Source organism: Astatotilapia calliptera, chromosome 9, assembly GCF_900246225.1.
Source record: "Astatotilapia calliptera chromosome 9, fAstCal1.2, whole genome shotgun sequence".
Classification (NCBI taxonomy): domain Eukaryota; kingdom Metazoa; phylum Chordata; class Actinopteri; order Cichliformes; family Cichlidae; genus Astatotilapia; species Astatotilapia calliptera.
The window spans coordinates 34,921,074-34,941,148 of NC_039310.1; the positions used below are offsets into that span (position 1 = coordinate 34,921,074).

Consider the following 20,075-nt stretch of genomic DNA (forward strand, 5'->3'; position numbering starts at 1 on the left):
GTGAATGACTGAATGTAGTGTTAAGCGCTTTGGGGTCCTTAGGGACTGAGTAAAGTGCTATACAAATGCAGGCCATTTTAGCGCGGTGGAACACTACCAACCTTGCGACTGTGTCGGTTACCTCCTCCCGAAACTCCTGGGTAGGTGCAGATGCTGCTGGGTCCATGTTTGGTCGGCTTGTACTGTCACGGCTGGCGGAGGGAGCCGTGTGGTGTGGAGGAAAAGGAGGACCCAAGATACAGCAAACTGATGATACGAGTGATGTTTTATTTACCAGGTGGTGGTGGTGGCAAAAACAGGCAACTCAGCATGAGCAATTACAAACCAACCCCGAACAAAACAAGCTCCAGCGAACCGCGAGAATTGTCCAAAACAAAAACACACATGCCGGAGGACGAGAACAAAAAACACAGTTCAGGAGGCCGGCCCGAAGGCCGACAACTCAGAAGTCCAGGACAGTTCATCTTCTGAGGCCGGCCACGTCGGCGACACAGATCCGAAAGCACCGAGCGGGAGGCAGCGGTGGCGGAGTGGAGGCAGTTGAGGGGGCCGACCGTGCACACGGCAGCGGCGGCGACGGGAAAACCGTTCAGGCGGCCGACCGTGCGGACAGCAACGGCGGCGATGACACAAGTCTGGAGGCCGACCGTGCGGACAGCAACGGCGGCGATGACACAAGTCTGGAGGCCGACCGCGCGGAAGGCAGCGGCGGCGTCTAGGAGGTCGTCCATGTTGACGATGACGCTCCACCAGCGGCCTGGCAGATGACCGCCGATGTCGAGGTGGCAGTTCGGGACCCGAAGGTGGCGTGGCCTTCGCAGCACCAGACAAGACCGAAGCAGAGGCTTGACCAGGCGCGGCTGAAGCAGAGGCTGGACCAGGCGAAGCCGAAGCTGAAGTTGAAGCGGAGGCTGGACCAGACGAGGCTGAAGCTGAAGCGGAGGCTGGACCAGACGAGGCTGAAGCGGAGGCTGGACCAGGCGAAGCTGACGAGGAGGCTGAAGCTGGCGACGGCGTGGGTGAAGCAGTAGCTGGACCAGGCGACGGCGTGGGTGAAGCAGTAGCTGGACCAGGCGACGGCGTGGGTGAAGACACAGAGGCTGCAGCTGGCGAGGATGGAGACACAGAGGCTGCAGCTGGCGGAGATGATGGGTCTTGGGGCTGGACGGGCTCCTCGGGCCCCCCAGCTGACGAGGCAGAAAGCTGGTCGGGCTCCTCGGGCCCCCCAGCTGACGAGGCAGAAAGCTGGACGGGCTCCTCGGGCCCCCCAGCTGACGAGGCAGGAGGCTGGCTAGGTTCTCCTGAACCTCCAGCTGACGAGTCTTGAGGCTGGACGGGCTCCTCGGGCCCCCCAGCTGACGAGACAGGCTCAGAACCAGTGGGCACAGGGGCCCCTGGAACACACAGGACAAAACCAGCAGGCGCGGGGACCTCTGGCGGGGACAGTTCAGAACCAGAAGGCACACGGGCCTCTGGCAGGCACAGTTCAGAACCAGTAGGCGCACGGGCCTCTGGCAGGAACAGAACAGGACCAGCAGGCGCACGGGCCTCTGGCAGGAACAGAACAGAGCCAGTAGGCGCACGGGCCTCTGGCAGGTACGGGTCAGAACCAGCAGGCGCACGGGCCTCTGGCAGGAACAGATCAGAACCAGCAGGCGCACGGGCCTCTGGCAAACACAAAGCAGACTGCAGCAGAACAGAGCATCGACTCAGCTCAGGCAGCGACAGCCGGATGCAGTCCTCAGCTGGCTTCTTAACCTCCAGGGGTCCAGAGTCGGCCGGGGGCTGGGACCCAGCCTCTGGGGAGGCCCTGGAGTGCGTCACAGTCTCTGGGCTGGCCAGCTGTTGCGGACTGACTACTGCGTTATATGGTGTGTCTCTCTGCTTGACATGAACAGGTGAAAAACAGTGCTTTTCCGGTTGGATGGACTGGACTTGTAGTACAGGCGGAGCTGGTGAAGATGGTGGCTGAATAGGTGGCTGAGCTGGTAATAACGCTGATGAGTCTCTTGCCAACTGAGCTATTGACTGAGCTATGGATTGTAACAAGGTGTCTAATAGGTCTGGCTGTGACTGTAATGGAGGTGGCGATTGAGTGGCTAACTGAGGTAGCGGCTGCAGGGCAGCTAACCGAGCTACCGGCTGGGCAGCTGGCTCAACAAACACAGCCCCGGAATAAACAGTCATGCGAGCTGGCAAAACAGACGGAGTGTCTTTTTCACTCACCACAGCCGGCAGTTCCGAAGTCCTAATCTCCGGCTGTGGGGCGACGCGCCGACGGCGCGATCGTCGCTTCCTCCCGGGCAAAACCTCCGGCGGGCCGGGCAAAATCTTCACCGCCGGGCTGGGTTGGGAAGCGGTAGCGGCTGGAGGGCGAAGGTGCCGCTCATGAAGGAGGAAGTCCTGTGCCAGCGGGTGAAGCGAGTCCAGCAGCCAGGAGTGTGCAGAGAGTGTGCTTCTACAGCGCGGTGGAACACTACCAACCTTGCGACTGTGTCGGTTACCTCCTCCCGAAACTCCTGGGTAGGTGCAGATGCTGCTGGGTCCATGTTTGGTCGGCTTGTACTGTCACGACTGGCGGAGGGAGCCGTGTGGTGTGGAGGAAAAGGAGGACCCAAGATACAGCAAACTGATGATACGAGTGATGTTTTATTTACCAGGTGGTGGTGGTGGCAAAAACAGGCAACTCAGCATGAGCAATTACAAACAGAAACTTAAACTGGGAGAAACTAAAAAGCAAACCTGAGACCATACAAAAGGGGTGCGGGGCAGAGAGACGCAGAGACAGGACACCATGGAACGCGGCGGAATGCAGATTAATGCAGAGACACATGGATGAATGCAGACAAGCCGACGAGGAGCACAGGCAGACACCAATTATAAATACATACACCAGGTAATGAGGAAATGGCACACAGGAGGGGACACAGCTGGAACTAATGGGCATAACGAGACACAGACCTACAAAGTAAAACAGGAAACACCCAGACTGTTTTACAGCACAACACGGGGACATGAACAGATCACCAAGGACAGACACAGGTAGGGCTGACAATACACCAAACTACAGGTTCAACCCTAAACTAATACAAATCAGAATAAACACAAAACGCTGGGTCAACGACCCAGGACCATGACACTCACTATGCATTTATACACCTCTCTGCATTTAATCATTAGTTATCTTTAATCTCTGGCTCTTCCACAGCATGTCTTTGTTTTGTTTCTCTGCCCTCACCCCGACTGCTCGTGGCAGATGGCCCCGCCCCCCCTTAAGCCTGGTTCTGACGGAGATTGTTTCCTGTTAAAATGGAGTTTTTCCTTCCCACTGTCACTAAAGTATTTGGTCACAGGGAGTCATCTGATTGTTGGGGTTTTCTCTGTATTATTGTAGGGTCTTTACCTTACAATATAAAGCACATTGAGGCAACTGTTGTTGTGATATATGGCCATATAAATAAAATTGAATTGTATTGACTTAAAGAGTAGATCTGAATGGCATTACCTTGGCCTCCAGTATTAATGTGAGAGTATTGGCACTAGAAAGAAAAAGCATTTTTCCCACATTGGCTTCTCTTCATTTGCTTGCTGTTAAATCTAGAATCAGATAAAAATTATTCTCCTCATTCCAAGGATATCAAACCAGCTTCCAGGTTGGATTTGGTTACAGGGAGTCATCTTATAATTGTTTTTTTCTGTATTATTGTTGGGTCTTTACCTTAAAATATTCATTACAAAATGACTTGAGGTGACTACTGTTTTAATTTCATGTATATAGTGCCAAATCATAGCAGCAAAGGTCACTTTTGTGTGGTTGTGAGCATGTTAGCATGCTGATATGAGCTTCCAAGAATTGATGTTGCTACAAAAAGTGTTACAAAACTTCTGATTGATATTTTTTTTTCTCTATAAAGAAAATACCAACTGGGCACAGGGTTATTCGTTAAAGATGAGGTAGCAACATTCACACATAAGCAGCTGACTTAAAGCAGAAGCTCATAATCGAGTCAGCTCCTGAACTAAACCTGGCACCGCCCTCCAGATATACTCTGTGAGTAAAGAAAGGCTTATAAGTGCAGCGGGATAAGATTAACGAGCTTAGAAAAGAAATTCTAATCCAGTAATCTTGATTCAAAATATTTATTTTGACTGCAGTTCAAGTTAACTTTGAAAAACTACTGGGTTCTTCCTTAAAATATATTTTAGGGCTGTATAATATTATGGGAGGCAATAAAAGTGTTATTCTTGAGTCTAACTGCTGCAGTGTTAGCAAAGTACTGCTCGGTTTAAGCTGATGCTTTGGCTTCTTATCAAGTTTACATGCATGAGTTTAATAAAATATAAGAAAAGGCTTTTGTTTTCTTCCTATCCTGAATCAGATGACTGTGGCAGTGTAGTTAATTCAGTCGATGGGAAAACAGCGATATACATTGGCTTGGAATGCACTGACAGCCAGCAAGGTGTTTGCTGTCAGTGTGTGTTTCTCTCTTTGACAAACTAATTAAATAAAGTACAAAGCAGAATATGGACAGACCATGCTTTTGGAGAAAACAGGAGAGAATCAGAAATGACATTTCACTGGTGAGATCCCTTAGTCTCCCTGTTTGTCTGACTTGCAATGAATTGTCTACAGAAAAAGGGGAAATAGATCATTACAGAGTTCAGTTCAAAAACATGGTGGTGGTACCCAACCAGGCCCACTCCTCATATGTCTGTGACTAACTCACTGAGACAAAGCATCTTCTGTCATGCATATTCACTGGCCATCAGTCTCAACAATCCTCTCAGTCTAATGCTGTCTGCCCTCTAATCACAGAAATAGGGGTTTGTCAATACCAGCAAGCTAAGACCCCAGAAATCATTAGGGATGTGTTTTTAGCCATCCTGTTTTCTTCTCTTTCCTTCCTCCCCTCCAGTTTGCTCCAACTGCTGACTCACTCTAAATTCCATTAAACATTTTGAAAATTTGATGTTTTGCTGAAGCATTTAGGGACAAAACATGACACATAAGTAGTGATTAATGATTCATGTGGTTGGGAGTTTAGTTTGGGTGAAAAGCAGATGGACAAAATAATGACTCTAAACACTGGAGCTGGCCAATTAAGACCCCAGTCCCTGTGTATTTGTTTTTACTTTACAAGATGGCTGCAAACATCACAGAATTACATATTCCCTTAATAGCATTAAAATATAAATCTCATGGCTAGGACATGAAGCAAAATTAGGTTATGTTGATGCCCGTGTTGAGAGAGTAATTATCCTGCTTTGAATTACTTTGGTTTTTCTGCACTCGTGTCTTTCTTGTCATGCCTCTAAATGACCTTTTAGTTTATCATGATGAAGCTGTCCTTCAGTACCCTTTAAATACCTGTTTGTGTTCTATTAGGTGGTTATACATCCTATTTATGAACAAGAGTCCAGCCATCCATCACCTTTCTCATTCAGCTTATCTAGAGTCAAAATGAAACGCTCCTCTGTGCCATCATCTTGTGTTGGCTGGAAGATATAATCACAAGTTATGCTTCCACTCACCCTTTTTTTTAAAAAAAAAGTTCAGTGAAAAAATACATTAATGGACATAGCAAATAAAATGATAATAACGTCCTGCCCGTAGCAGCACTCACTGAAGCTTCCACTAAAGAAACGAGATACGATAAAAGAACGGTCACCTTCCACAAATGTAACCATCAATTAGCATAACATGCTATGGGATAGGGGTTTGTGTATAGTTATCTTATATATCAATGTTTATATCATATTGGATTATTTTGGGATTTCTTTTTATTTAAGCATTCTTGCCAACAAAGATCAGCAAGTTAGATGATGTAAGGTATGTCGATATAGATTTGCACAATTATGATGATTTGTCCTCTACAGGACACCATAGCTCAAGTTTCTTGCTCGCACGGGCGCCATCTTGGCTCAATGTTTACTGTGATTGCTTTGCAAGGTAAGCACCATCAGTGGCATCCCGCATGGGTTTTGTTTAAAAATAAATATTATACTTTGTAAGATGGCGATTTTCCAGTTAAACTATGTGTATGTTGCGTTTGTTAGAATGTTCATTTACTTAGGAGTTTGTCTTAATTTTTCATTTGGAAATATCTGCTGCAGTGTTGGGCTACATCTCTGCTTGTTAGCAGCGCACTCCTTCATGCAAAGTGATGAAAACGAATCACTAGCTTTTCAGCTACAGTTTCCTAGTAGTCCTACTATGTTAATTTTGTGTCGTATGCGTACCTGAAACCAAGGAATGTTTAAAGGTGCCTCGATTACATGATTACTTTCTATACAATGTGTTTTTTGTTGTTGTTGCACTTCATTATATTTTAAGCTCAGTGTTTACTGGGATTGCTTTGCAAGGGCCAGCAGCAGAGTTGGAGTGGTTTATGCCCCAGTATCTAAATAAACAACGCATGTTTTATAGTTAGTGTCCTGTATCTTTACTGTGAGCAGCTATAGCTATGAACTGATAGTGATGATAATTATTTGTGTTGTTTGAATGTATGCAGTCTCCTATGGATCATGTGGATCAGCAGGAATTCAATAAACTTAAAAAGCTGGAAGCAACAAAAACAATTTTTCAAAACAATTCCTGGTAATATTTTGCCAAAACAAGAAAAATCTGCATCCACGTCTTCCAAACAGGTCTGTGCACAACAAGCATGTAAAGTGTATTCTGATTTATGCATGAATATTTTGGATGAAATGCAGAAAGAGAGTAAAACAAAACAAAGCGTTTCGTCCTAACTGTGTCACAATGTGTGGAATTTAATGCGGATCACACAAAAGCAGAATACAAAAAGACCAACTACCAAAAAGGTAGGCTTTTGATATCAGCACAGAAGTCCAACATAGAGCTATTTTTAAAAAATGCAAAGGGGCTGCAGATGGGGAACATAGCAGACAATGCAAGCTAGAAAAAGCTAAAGATGGCACTGTTTTTGTAAAGAGACCCACAGGAAGGTCATATAGATGAACTCACAGTGAAGACCATTAAGAGGTGACGGGAAGCACACAGGAGATGAAATATATGGTATATGGTATATATGTATTAATCTATCAAACGTTTGTTGTAAGATTCAGATAATTATTTGTTAAAAGCTAAATATTTTAAATGAGAATAGGAAAGAAAAGTATTTCTTTGTGCTCCCTTTTCCCTGTTAATGCGGCCCCCTGGCAAAACTTTGCTAGACCCGCCCCTGCACGGTTACCAGCTGTCAGCTACGTAAAAAAAGGATCCTGGTGTTATTTGTCTCTCAGAAACAGTTCATAGCTTCCCTTCAACTCATTCGTGCCACCTAAAAGGTAAACCTGTTTCCCCTTCACCTGTTCAGCTCTGATGACATCTCATGGTTTCATCGTCATGTTTCCCTCTCACCAGGATATCCAAACCGATATCATGACCAGCAGCTTTTATAGCTGTGGCTCCAGCAAACATCAGCTGATACTAGAAGGTAATATTAAATAAATTCTAACAGATCTGATCAACCTTAAACGTGCTGCAGTTGTTTAATGCGACCTCCGCTGGGTTCGTCTTTCTGGTGCAAAGTGGGCGATAAACAAACTAGAGAGACTGGACTTGCGACAGAAAAGCCGATTGCTGATCACTGATCAGTTTCGTGACTGAAGTAGCAACAGGAGAGGAAGGGGAGAGAATGTCACGGTTCTGGGTCCGTTGGACCCTGTATTTTGAGTTTATTATGTTTTGGTTTATTTTTGCATTATGGATTGTTTTCTGATGTTCTGGTGCTTTGTTTATTATTATCATTATAGATCTGTTTCTGTTATTCTTGGTGAGGGATCAGTTCTTAGGTTTTGGGTTCTCATGTGTATTGCAGTTTCTGTTCAGTCCCAACACTGGTTGTGTGTGGGTCATTTGACTTGTTGCTGCTCTCCCCTGCTAGCACTTGCTCTTCCTTCAGACACTCATTATAAAACTAAAATAGAATGTATTTTCAGTGACACAGGACACAAACAAGCAAGCAAGATTTAAAATTAGGATTATTTATAATAAATATGAATAAATAATTGCAATTTCTTTAACCACAGAGAATAACTAAATCCTTCAGGACAATGTCACATCAGTGCACTGAACTCACTATGTTATCCATCTAACAGAGCCTCCACATGTTCTCACTGTAATTTCCCCCTCCTGAATGAATTTATGCTTGCACTAATCTGAATGTTCGGAGGGAAATCAAACGCGTTGTACTCGCATTACTCAAGCTGACTTAATTTTGTTTGAATGACGACGTACTCACAACGTGGAGGCTTAAAAATAGCCAAATCTTGTACCCAAACATTGGTGAATTGGATGTGCGCCTCCAGAGATTTATAATTGTGAAACTGGTTCACCTTGTACGCGCTGACTCCACAGACAAGGTACGAAAATATATCAGGCTACGTCAATAGCGGTTGGTCTTCAGGATTTCTACTCCACTGCCGTATTTTTTACGGGTCCACATTTCCAATGCACGCTATTTTTTGCAAGTACGGTCTCTTTGCATCCAGACGCAATCTGTCTCTATATCGTCCTTTTTCTTTTGAGTTGCTTTTAAGCATGTTTCTAGCAACCGTCCTTCCAACACAGTGTTTGTTTTGATTCATGGCCCAGAAACATGGTGCCGCGCTCCCACAATGCATTGCGGCATTACGTCAACTCCAAAGCGTAGTGTGAATGTAAGGGGGGGGGCTAGGTCTGGCCTAGGGAGTACTACTTTTTTGAGTAGCTCTCAACTGAGTGGTTGTTTTTCTTAGGTGAAGCGGCCTCTATTTCATTGGATTGCCCTGCCTGGTTTATTGCTAAAGCAGCGTTGCTGTCTCTTTCTGTTGACTCCTTATAATTGTTTTCTTAGTTGAAGTGGCCTTCATTTCTTTGGGTTGGCCTGTCTGAGTTACTGTTAAAGCAGCGTTGCTGTCTCTTTCTGTTGTGACTTTTTATATGGTTATTTGTTTAATTGGTTACGATAAAGCCTGATTATAAGTTAAAGACCTCTGCCTGGCGTCCTTTTCATTCCAACCTGGATCCAATTGTAACTTTTCCCCGCCCACCTTGCCCAGCTTTCATGTGGGGATGTAACAGCTATTTTGTTACGGTTTAGACTGTGAGACAATGAGCAAGAAGTTTTGAGATACATTTTCTTTCATTTGGTAGATACGTCAGAAGTTTTACATCATTCTTGGTTAAATTTAGCTGTACTAAAGAAGACGTTGTTTAACACATAACTGTTTTTGTTTAAATGCAGCTTTTATTGTGTTTGGCTATGTGGGGCAAAAAGAGCTGGATGCTTGCAGGCAACACTATACACATTGCTATTTCACAGTTGTGATCTGCTTCCAGGAATAACTTTTGCCAATGTGAATAACGTTTTTTGTTCTTAGCGGCTAAATGTTTGCTCAACTAATGACAATGTAACGATTGCAATTGAGTTCCACACGCTGGCTGTAGAGGGAGGTTGAGATGCTGAAGCTATGGTATGTTTGTTTCTTCATGCATTAAATGAGCAAATAAAAGATAAGTTAGCCACACAAGATGACCATATCTCGCAGCATACCTCCTACTTCCTCTTCCCAGTCTTCTCCGTCTTTGGTTCTGTTTAAAAAGCTCTTCCGGCAAGAATGTCAGAAAGCCAATGAGGGTAGGGAGAGCCTGCTTAACCCAGGAGGAATGACAGAGGAGATTTGCAGGTAAAGACTGTATTTACTGTGGCCGCACTGGTCATTCTATCACTGCTTTCCCCATGTGGCAAAAAGACCCCACTGTCAGTAAAAGTGTGTTTTAAGGTTTCAGTGTAAAGTTCTGGTATCATGTTGTGTGTTTATTCCTCTCTCAGATTGCCTTAGCTACAGGTCAACAAAAGTGAAAAAACTCTCCTCACCCTTTCCTTCTCACAGGATGGATTTACAAGAAGTTATGCCTTATTTCTATTTATTAATGTGTCTTGTTTTTCTTGAAGCTGGAGTTGAAAAATACATTATTAAGTTATCTAAAGAGTTGGGATGCTGTGTAAGACATAAATAAAGCTAAAATACAAAGGTTTGGACACCGTTTTGCATGTTTCCCTAACTGTAGGGGTCTCTGCAAGCATACAGAGGGGGTACTCTGAGAGGGTCCAAGATGACAACTTTGGAATTCTACTAGAAACAGTCGATCATATTTGTTTGTCAAAGCTGAATTCAGGGCAAACTATGCTAAATTAGCGTTTTTAGCTAACAGCTACAATAAGCATAAAAGTTACCTTACGGCTATCATTTGTTAACATGACGCTTGTTCTTATACATGTAATACATTTTTTACCAACCTGAGAGTTTGTCCGCTGGTCATTCGACATGACGAATGACTTCTGAAGTCTTAATTCAGCTCAAGACGCTGTAGATTCCCGTCTGCGCTTGAACCGGAACCGGATGTAAGTTCCAAAAAACTGAATTTTGGAACTGAAATTGAATGGTGAGAAGTGAAACTGAAATTATTCGAGAGCTGAATTTTTAAAGGATAAAATGCAGTTTCAAAGCAAATCAATTCATTTTCAAAATATAAAATGCAATTTCAATTTAGTGATGATCATTTTCAAACCATAAATTCAATTTCAAATTAGACTAATTCAAATTCAGTTTTCAAAAGCATTTATTCAAGTTACAATTCAGATTCAATTTGAGCAATTCAAATTCAAATTTAACTTATTCAAATTCAGTTTCTGATGGCACAGATTTCTGCTCATACTGTTTCCCCCCTATTGTGTATAAATGGTTTGGCCAAACCACTATAAGAGCTACCCTCATGTTGTCATGGACTGGCTGTGTGGCAGGCAGGAAATAGGACCCAAACGCAAACTCACGGGAAAACAAGACTGAACTCAAAATACAGCTTTATTGCTGACAAAAGATGACAAAAGATAACAGCGATACAAAATAACATGAAACTAAACTGGGAAGTACTAAGGAACGAACTTACGAGGAAACACACGGAGGGGCACACAGTCATGAGGGAGAACGCGACACCAAACTGAGGGAGACGCAGACATAAATACACAGAGGGTTAACGAGGGAAGTGGGAACACAGCTGACACAGAGAACCATAACGAGACAGGGCAGGAGTGAACACAACATGACGCATACTGACGAGAGACTGTCAAAGTAAAACAGAGGTTCAGACAGGAGGAGAGAGAGCACGGGGAGAACAGACATAACGGGCTGGGGAAAACATGGAAGAAAACACAAGGAGAGACAAGGGCTCACAGATACACAGGGGCACACAGGAGGTAACCAAATAAGGAACATCTTAACTAAATAACCTAGGAACCAAGGCATAAATAGGAAACAAAATACAAAACACACAAAAACTAAGAATACTGGGCCAACATGGCCCAGGACCATGACACATGTGTCTTTATAATTAGGTCAGTTTTTGAAATAAGTTGTGTCCACTTTGTTTAAGTTTCAGGAAATTACTTTTTGTAGAGTTATATTTAGTTGACCTCTTTTATGGGCCTGCTAATTATGTTTTTTGAATTTTGTCATTTTTGAACTTTTTGAAGGTTAAAATAAAGAAAACCCTTTGAAGATATTTTTTTTGCCTGTGTCCTCTATGCTTTGGGTGCTTGGTCCCTCACACAGTGCTTTAGCAACACTTTTTCTAACAGATTAAAAACACTCACCATGCAGATTCCTGCTGCTGTGGTGGCTGCATGTTAACCTTGGTACTGCTCAGATGAGATTGGTGCGTGAGAAAAAGAAAACTTAATGAAAACAGTGAATGGCCTTTATTCTCCAACAAGAGAGCAGGGAGAAAGCCAGGCAAACCAATTTATTCTGTTTGTGCTCAGCACATATAACACAAAATCAATATTCTACAAAGAAAGTACAGCACACGCTATCCCTCCTGTACAATTATGAAAGTCAAATGCAATCACTGGACTATTACCTATGTCCACCTTTTGTACTTGAACTCCAAGGCAAAACAGACATTGTTTGCTAACTTTGACAATAGTGCAACTGTGAGAATGACAGGGAAGACATTTAATTGAACAGACATCCCCTGGCCAAACAAATCATCTAACAAAGAAACGCTGCAGACAGTACACAGCTGCAGGAAATGCACAGTTGTGTACAGGCCTGTACACAATAAAATCATAAACTGGAAAATATAATCCAATAAACAACACGATCTAATATCCCTTCAAATACTGGACCTCTTTGAAGCCTGCTGTGTTCAGCTGTTAATAAGAATACCAAATAGACTGATTTAACTTTAGGCTGTGAGGTACTGGTGATACATGGTACAATTATTTGGCACAGGAGAAAAAAATTATATAATTTAAAAATACCTATATTACCATAAAATTTGTTCTGGGACATGCTCTTTTAGCATTTTAAAATGTATTCCTAAGTTGTGGCCAAACTATGTTGGCTCTTTGGAGGTAGAAGTGAAAACATGTGGAGGGTGGAGTGGCAAGTTATTAACTGACACTCGTAAGATCGGTTAGGTACCTGCATCCAGAAACTGTACAGGTGCAATGCATTTTAATTGCATTTTAATGCTGACAAACTTTGAAATTTCATATAAGAATCTAAAGGAATTAACTTCTCAAGTGGCCATTATAATGATGATGTCTATAAGTTAAAATAAAACTGAATGAATATCCAGAGAAACCACCAGGAACAAAGACGGAAATCCAGCCACACAGTGAGACAACCCAACAACCAAAGTAAGCAGGCAGAGGCTTTAAATAGACACATGACATAATTAGGGACAGAGAACACAAGGCACAGACAAACAGAATAAAAAAAACAAGAGGGAAGTAAAACTTTGGGACTACCAAAATAAAACAGGAAGCAACCAAAATATGAAAATATCAGACAGAATTTCCAACAGGACAAAATGAACACAGGTTAACCAGGAATAAAATGAAAACAAGGGATTAAATAGGATTTACCAGTAACGTTAAATAGAAACCAGGTAGCAAGCAAGTACACAGAGTGCTAATAACAAGACAAAGTAAACTGCTGTATGAAGAACACACACAAAACATAACAAGACTTGAAAATCTCATATGAAGGCAACAGCTCTAAACAAAGCAAACATGATGAAGAAAATGTGAACTGTGAAATAACTAACATGTGAAAGAAACAATGAAATAAATTCATAAATATCTAAACCCAAAATGAAATGACCACAATTCAGAAAACTCAAAACTTTGGGTCCAAGAGGAAATGCTGCACACATAACGCCAATAAATATTCTTATTTGGCTGGTGTCCCTGAAATCTCTGACACTCATGGAAAGGAACAAAACTAAAGAAATAAAAATTAAAAAATGTCATTAAACAAAAAAACCCTCAGGCTTGAAAAAGTAATAAAAGGCCCTTATTTACCAGTGCAAGGCTTTGGTGGCTCTGTAAAACAATGGCCTTTCATTACTTCATTAACCTGAATATCCACATATATATTTGTTCAGAATGTTTTTCTTTTTTTTTTATACACTGATAAAAATATAAATAACTGTGTTTATTATTTATATTTACTCAAATTACATTTTGAGAAATGATGTTCTGTATTCCAGAACTGTATTTGTTTTTTTAACTTGGTGTATATATGGGAATTTTTCATTTACTTCTGAGTCCTTTTGGTCAGTTATCTGTAGCTGCAACATTTAATTAATTGCCTCTTAATATTTAAACAAATCAACAAAAACAAAAATTATATCATGAAACAAAAAAGCTGCTATTGTAAAAATAAACTGTTACTCTTGGAATAATTTGTGTGTGTGTGTGTGTGTGTGTGTGCGTACGTGCATGTGTGTGTGTGCGTGTGTGTGTGTGTGTGTGTGTGAAATAAATATACAAATACAAACATTATAAATATAATATTGCTGGTAGGCCGTTATACTTCATAAGCCATAAAGCTTAACGAGCTATGCTGACACATGAAAAGTTGCCATCAGCAGCTGACAATGTGTAAAATCCAGGATTGCTCATTTAGCTAGTGAACGAACTCATGTAAACTGTAAGGACAACAATAATCGCTGTGTTTAATACCATGCAAATTAGATACTTATTGTTTTCAAGATGTGTGAAAACGTTTTTGTGTAAAGGAGCTCCTCCCTCCTAAACAGTTTCAGGTAAATCATCTGGGATATCTTATCAGACAGAAGCACCTGTGGTGGCAGTGGCACATAGTGATTCTTCCGACTTTGCTTTAGAGCAGACATAGTTAGCTACGTTTTCTCTTATTTTCAGTCGAGTAAGAATTTAACTAATGTCCCTATAGGCTCCCCATATAGCCCGGTCTTAGTAACGAACAGAAAGACACTTATGCAAGTGCCTGTTATTGGCTTTTATTACACATCCACAAACAACAGCTTCTGCATCATCGTTATTTGACAAATTGTGAATATAAAATCATGTTTATGTGAAATTATGGTAAATTATTTTGTCTTTACTTCCTCACAAACCGATGGACGTTTTGTTATTTCCTGTGACATGTTGGCTAACCCTAAAGATTTTTTATTTTTTGTCTTCGTTTTCTTTTTATTATTATTGACATGGAGAAATTTATGTCCACAGGAACAATGCCTTTATTTAAAAAACACTCAACCAGAAAGATTTATAATATAATATATCCGAGCCAAGATGGCGCCAGTGTTCACGGCAAGCCGTCTCCTCCGCTTTTGTTTGTTGTTTATTATCCTTCTCTCTATGTGCTGTCTCCACGCTACTTGCCTATGATCGCCAAACTCTTTTGAATCTCCGGTCTGGACTACCAGACACAAGATTTTAAATGGAGATCTGACAATCCTCCTCCGCTTTCGAAGGACTTTCCTGATTACCTCCGCCACTTACCATCTACCTTCTTTCAAAGGAAACGTTCACGGAGACGGGGTAAACGTGGCAGCATCCGTGTTCGTATCAAGGCCCTTTTAAAGTCCTATGTTGCAACAAATGATCGCTATTCTACAAAAATTTTGTCATCTATTTCTGCCCTCCGAGACCATGCTAACTTCAGACTGTTCTGTCATCGCTGGATTCGCCCTGTTGGACCTTATGGTTACCTGGACCTCCCAGCTGATCTTCCACCCGGTCGGTGCTGGGTGCAGTCCTCCAGAGGAGGCGCGAATCTCTGCAACCTTCGCCTGCTGCGGCGTTCTCCTACCAGTAACAGTGTGACCTCTCTCCGTATGGCCTTATTAAATACAAGGTCACTGACGAATAAGACTTTTATTTTAAATGACCTTATTCTATCGTCGGGACTGGATTTCTTATTCCTGACGGAAACTTGGCTTCGCCCCGGAGAACTTTTTCCCTTCTCGGAGCTGCTCCCACCTGACTATGCTTTTATTAGCTCACCCCGGACCACTGGAAGAGGTGGAGGGCTAGCTTCAGTTTTTAAAAACAAATTTCAATGTCGGCAGCTGCCACCTGTTCTGTACCGCAGTTTCGAGGTGCAGTTATTGGAAATGAACTGCATCCCCTCCATCCTCTGCGCTGTGGTGTATCGTCCCCCGAAACTTATTAAGGATTTTCTTCCAGAATTTGCGGATCTACTGGGGAGCCTAGTGCCACGTTATGACCGTATATTAATTGTTGGTGACTTCAACATTCATGTTTGCTGTGAGGACAGTTCGCTAGCTAAGGATTTCCTCGCTCTTATTAGCACCCTCAATTTCACCCAGTGGGTAAGTGAACCAACTCACACTAAAGGTCATATACTTGATTTGGTACTATCTTATGGTCTGGATATTTGCATCACGGACATAGAGGACTCTGGGATTTCAGATCACTTCCCGGTTTTGTTTAATACTGTAGCAAGCGCTGTGGACTTGAACAGTGATGGTCCTGTGCGGCAATCGCACACAATTAACTCCCAGTCAATCGCCCACTTCATTGATGCTTTCCTTGACTCTCCCCTCTCTGATGCTAACTGTAATGGGGTTTTATCAGCGGATGAGCTTGCTAACCTCTTTTATACTACATGCGCTGACATCCTTAACTCTGTGGCACCTCTGAGGATTAAACGGGCCAAATCCTCACAACCCTGGCTAAATGATACTACTCGCGCCCTTAGGCGTGAATGTTGTTGTGCTGAAAGAAAATGGAGGAAAGACAAACTCCACGTCTCTCTGGACATCCTCCATAATTGTCTATCTAAGTATCAAAAGTCTGTTAAATCTGCCAAATCTGCCTTTTTGTCTAGCATTATTATGACTAATAGCCACAACCCCCGAGCACTTTTTAATACTTTTCATTCTGTGATAAACCCTAGCACTACCACTTATAGGGATGCTTCCCCTGCTCTTTGTGATAAATTCTTAAAGTATTTCTCTGATAAAATCTCAGCTCTAAGGGCTTCTCATCCATCTCACCCATCATCAGTTTTAGACCCAGTTCCAGCTTCTGAATGCTTGACTGTCTTTCAACAATTTGAGCCAGTGTCTTATTCTGCTTTAAAAGATATAATTGATCATCTCAAAATCTCTGGTTCCCCGCACGATATTCTTCCTTCTCGTTTCTTTAAGGAATCTTTACATGTTATTGATCCTTGTATCTTATCTCTGCTGAATGCATCATTGTCATCAGGTTGTGTACTGTCTGTCTTTAAGCATGCTGTTGTGCAACCTATTATGAAAAAGAAAAATCTTGACCTAATTGGTCTCACCAACTACAGGCCGATCTCCAAACTCCCTTTTATTTCCAAAATATTGGAAAAGGTAGTTCTAAAACAACTTCAGGCCTTTTTAGATGCAAATGGTATTAATGAAAAGTTTCAGTCTGGTTTTAAACCTCGCCACAGCACAGAGACAGCCTTACTTAGAGTTTTTAATGATCTTCTTTTAACGGTTGACTCTGGATATTCTGTGGTCTTAGTTTTACTTGACTTGACTGCTGCTTTTGACACGGTTAACCACAACATTCTTCTATCAAGACTGGAACATGTTGTTGGTCTCCAAGGTACGGTTTTATCTTGGTTTAAATCCTACCTCTCAGGGAGGTCGTTCTCTGTTGCTATGGGGCAACACTAATCGGCTTCTGCCCCTATTTACTGTGGTGTGCCTCAAGGGTCCGTGCTCGGTCCTGCTCTTTTCTCTTTGTACATGTTGCCCTTGGGATTAATTTTTAGTAAATACAACATCTCCTTTCACTGTTATGCCGATGATATCCAGATTTATTTACCTTTGAAATCCGATGTGACTGCTTCTTTGCAACCTCTGTTCAACTGTTTGCATGAAGTTAAAATTTGGTTATCACATAATTTTCTTACATTGAACGAGAATAAGACCGAAATCATAGTCTTTGGTAGTCACACTCTGCTAGACCAGTTAGCTGATGCCCTAGGCCCTCTCGCTAGCCATCTTTCGTCCACTGTAAGAAACCTTGGAGTGTTCCTGGATGGCTCTTTTAAACTCGAGAAACAGGTGTCCACTGTGGTAAAAAACAGCTTTTACCAGTTGCGTCAGATTTCCAAAGCAAAGCCGTTCCTTCCTTTAAAGGACCTTGAAAAGCTTATCCACGCATTTATTACATCCAGATTGGACTACTGTAACTCCCTCTACTCGGGCCTCCAACACTCCTCTCTTTGCCGGCTCCAGTTAATTCAAAATGCAGCTGCGCGTCTTTTAACAGGTACGAGAATTCATGAACACATAACTCCAATTTTAGCCAAATTACATTGGCTCCCTGTTAAATATCGTATAGATTTTAAAATTCTTATGTTCACTTTTAATATTTTGAATAATTTGGCGCCCAGTTATCTTTCTGATTTACTCCATTCATACAATCCCAACAGAGCACTTAGATCGTCCAACCATAGGCTCCTAGCACAACCTAGGACTCGAATGAAGTCGAGAGGCGACCGGGCCTTTGCATCCGTGGCACCTAGACTCTGGAATAACCTCCCTATTCATATTCGCACTGCCGAGTCTATCCAGTCTTTTAAATTATGTCTTAAAACTTATTTTTTTACTTTGGCTTTTGATTCTGTCTAGTTGGCTGTTTTAGCTTGTTGCGTTGTTACCTATTGTTTGTTGTCCTCTTTTATTGTTTCTTTTAACTGTCTCATGTTTTTATTGACTGTGAAGCACTATGGTCAACACTGTTGTTTTAATATGTGCTATATAAATAAATTTTGATTGATTGATTGATTGATTGATTGATTGATATCCATTTTAAAGACTAAATTAGTTTAAGTTATTGTGTTTGCCAATAGCTGGCTCTTGCCTGCATGTTTATTTTTATTTTCAAAAACCTCCTCTCTCTTGCTTTACATACTGTATTTTTACAGAAAAGGCTTCAAATGTGTTCAATCCTGTAGTGTCCTGAGCTCAGCCACCTGACGGTGTGTTACATCTCACCTTGATGGACATAGTAGACAAGGCTCTCCACTTCCACTGGCAGGTGAACTTGACACCCGTCCTCTGAGATTTCATTCTTTTGGGGCGATCGTGGCTCAAGAGTTGGGAGTTCGCCTTGTAATCGGAAGGTTGCCGGTTTGAGCCCTGGCTCGGATAGTCTCGGTCGTTGTGTCCTTGGACAAGACACTTCACCCGTTGCCTACTGGTGGTGGTCGGAGGGCCCGGTGGCGCCAGTGTCCGGCAGCCTCGCCTCTGTCAGTGCGCCCCAGGGTGGCTGTGGCTACAATGTAGCTGCCATCACCAGTGTGTGAATGTGTGTGTGAATGGGTGGATGACTGGATGTGTAAAGCGCTTTGGGGTCCTTAGGGACTAGGAAAGCGCTATACAAATACAGGCCATTTACCATTTTGTATTTTCCCCTTCCTATTTTTAGTCCATCCTTAATCTTAATGTTACATAAAGATTTAGCTTTCAGGGGAGATAAGCTTTCTTTTTCTCTTCTTTTTTTCTTTAAAATCCCTAAATAAAAAAGCCAAAAATCAGATAACATAAAAAATAAATGCACAATAAAAAGTCTAAACTCCCTGAAGATCTGAAAGACTGTCATGTTTGTTTGGCTTTACTGGATGAGCACATGGGTCAATGTCTTTGCAATTATCATTTTATAATTAAATGATGCATGGGCTAAAAATAATAGAAGGTAGTGAGCGTGGTAAAAATGCCTGTCATTCAGAAAGACACGGACTAATAGTTGGAGAGTGTGAAAAATTCTTTTAGAAGTCCTTTTCTTGTCTTTGCCTTTTGGCTTCTGTGAAGTCAACCTTTCCTGCAGATGCCTGAAAGAGTGATGATGAAATTACTTTGACCGAGCAACAGGCATTAAAACTTCAAAATAACTAGTCCTACAAATAAATCAAACATTGTTTCCAAAACCTTTTAACTCAAAAATGTTCCATCCTCTTTTGGTAAGGCCAAGAGTTGGTTGGTGATGATAACTCGCAGTACATTTCGTTGTATTCCTGCTGTCATTTCTGTTGTGAACAAAGGTGGGATGATGGTTTGCCATTTATATTTATATTTGCCACAAGTGCTCTCTTGGGACTGTAATAGAGATTGTCCTAAAACAAGAAAATTAACAGAGGTAGGGTTAGGATAACTGGGTGAGTCAGTGGCGAGGGTGTGGTCTGCGGCAGTGGAGGGGTGGTGCCAGGGAGGCTGATGGGGCAGGTGAAAGTGATTGTGCTGATGAGGTCTCCTTCATTTTTAGTGAAGCTGGGGATCGGGGAAGAGAGAGGAGCGTGGAATGGGGAAGCAGCTGAAAAGCCGACTGACCTGACAAGACATCGGTGCCGAACGATGAAAGAACATTATAAATAAAAATATAATATAATACGATATAAATAAAAACGCTGAAAACTGTCATCTGAATGCTGTGTGTGGTCCTGATTATTTGACACATAATAATCAATAACCATATGTACATATTGGAGCTGAAACAAGTTTCTTATTCAAACCAGATTTGTTATTCAACAGCAGATTGTCAAAACTTTAGAGGGCAAGACACAACACAAGACACTCGATCCACAGTTGACACTGAAGAGATGTTGACTATTTAAATGGTCTATAGATGGGGTGAAAACAAAATGTTCCTGCAAAAGGCATGCAGGGGATTGTAATTTTTGATGAACCAGGTTCTTTTACACAGAAAGAATTCTCAGGAGACTCAGAT

At 42.2% G+C, this 20,075-nt stretch overlaps 1 long non-coding RNA gene across 1 annotated transcript; it reads left to right on the top strand.

Annotated features, from left to right (window-relative positions):
- The first annotated feature begins 2,867 nt into the window (after positions 1–2,867).
- On the top strand, positions 2,868–19,691 carry LOC113028700 (uncharacterized). The gene is made up of 3 exons (XR_003273258.1): positions 2,868–3,042; positions 18,277–18,389; positions 19,614–19,691. It is a non-coding gene; the product is annotated as an uncharacterized LOC113028700 (long non-coding RNA).
- Positions 19,692–20,075: the final 384 nt, after the last annotated feature.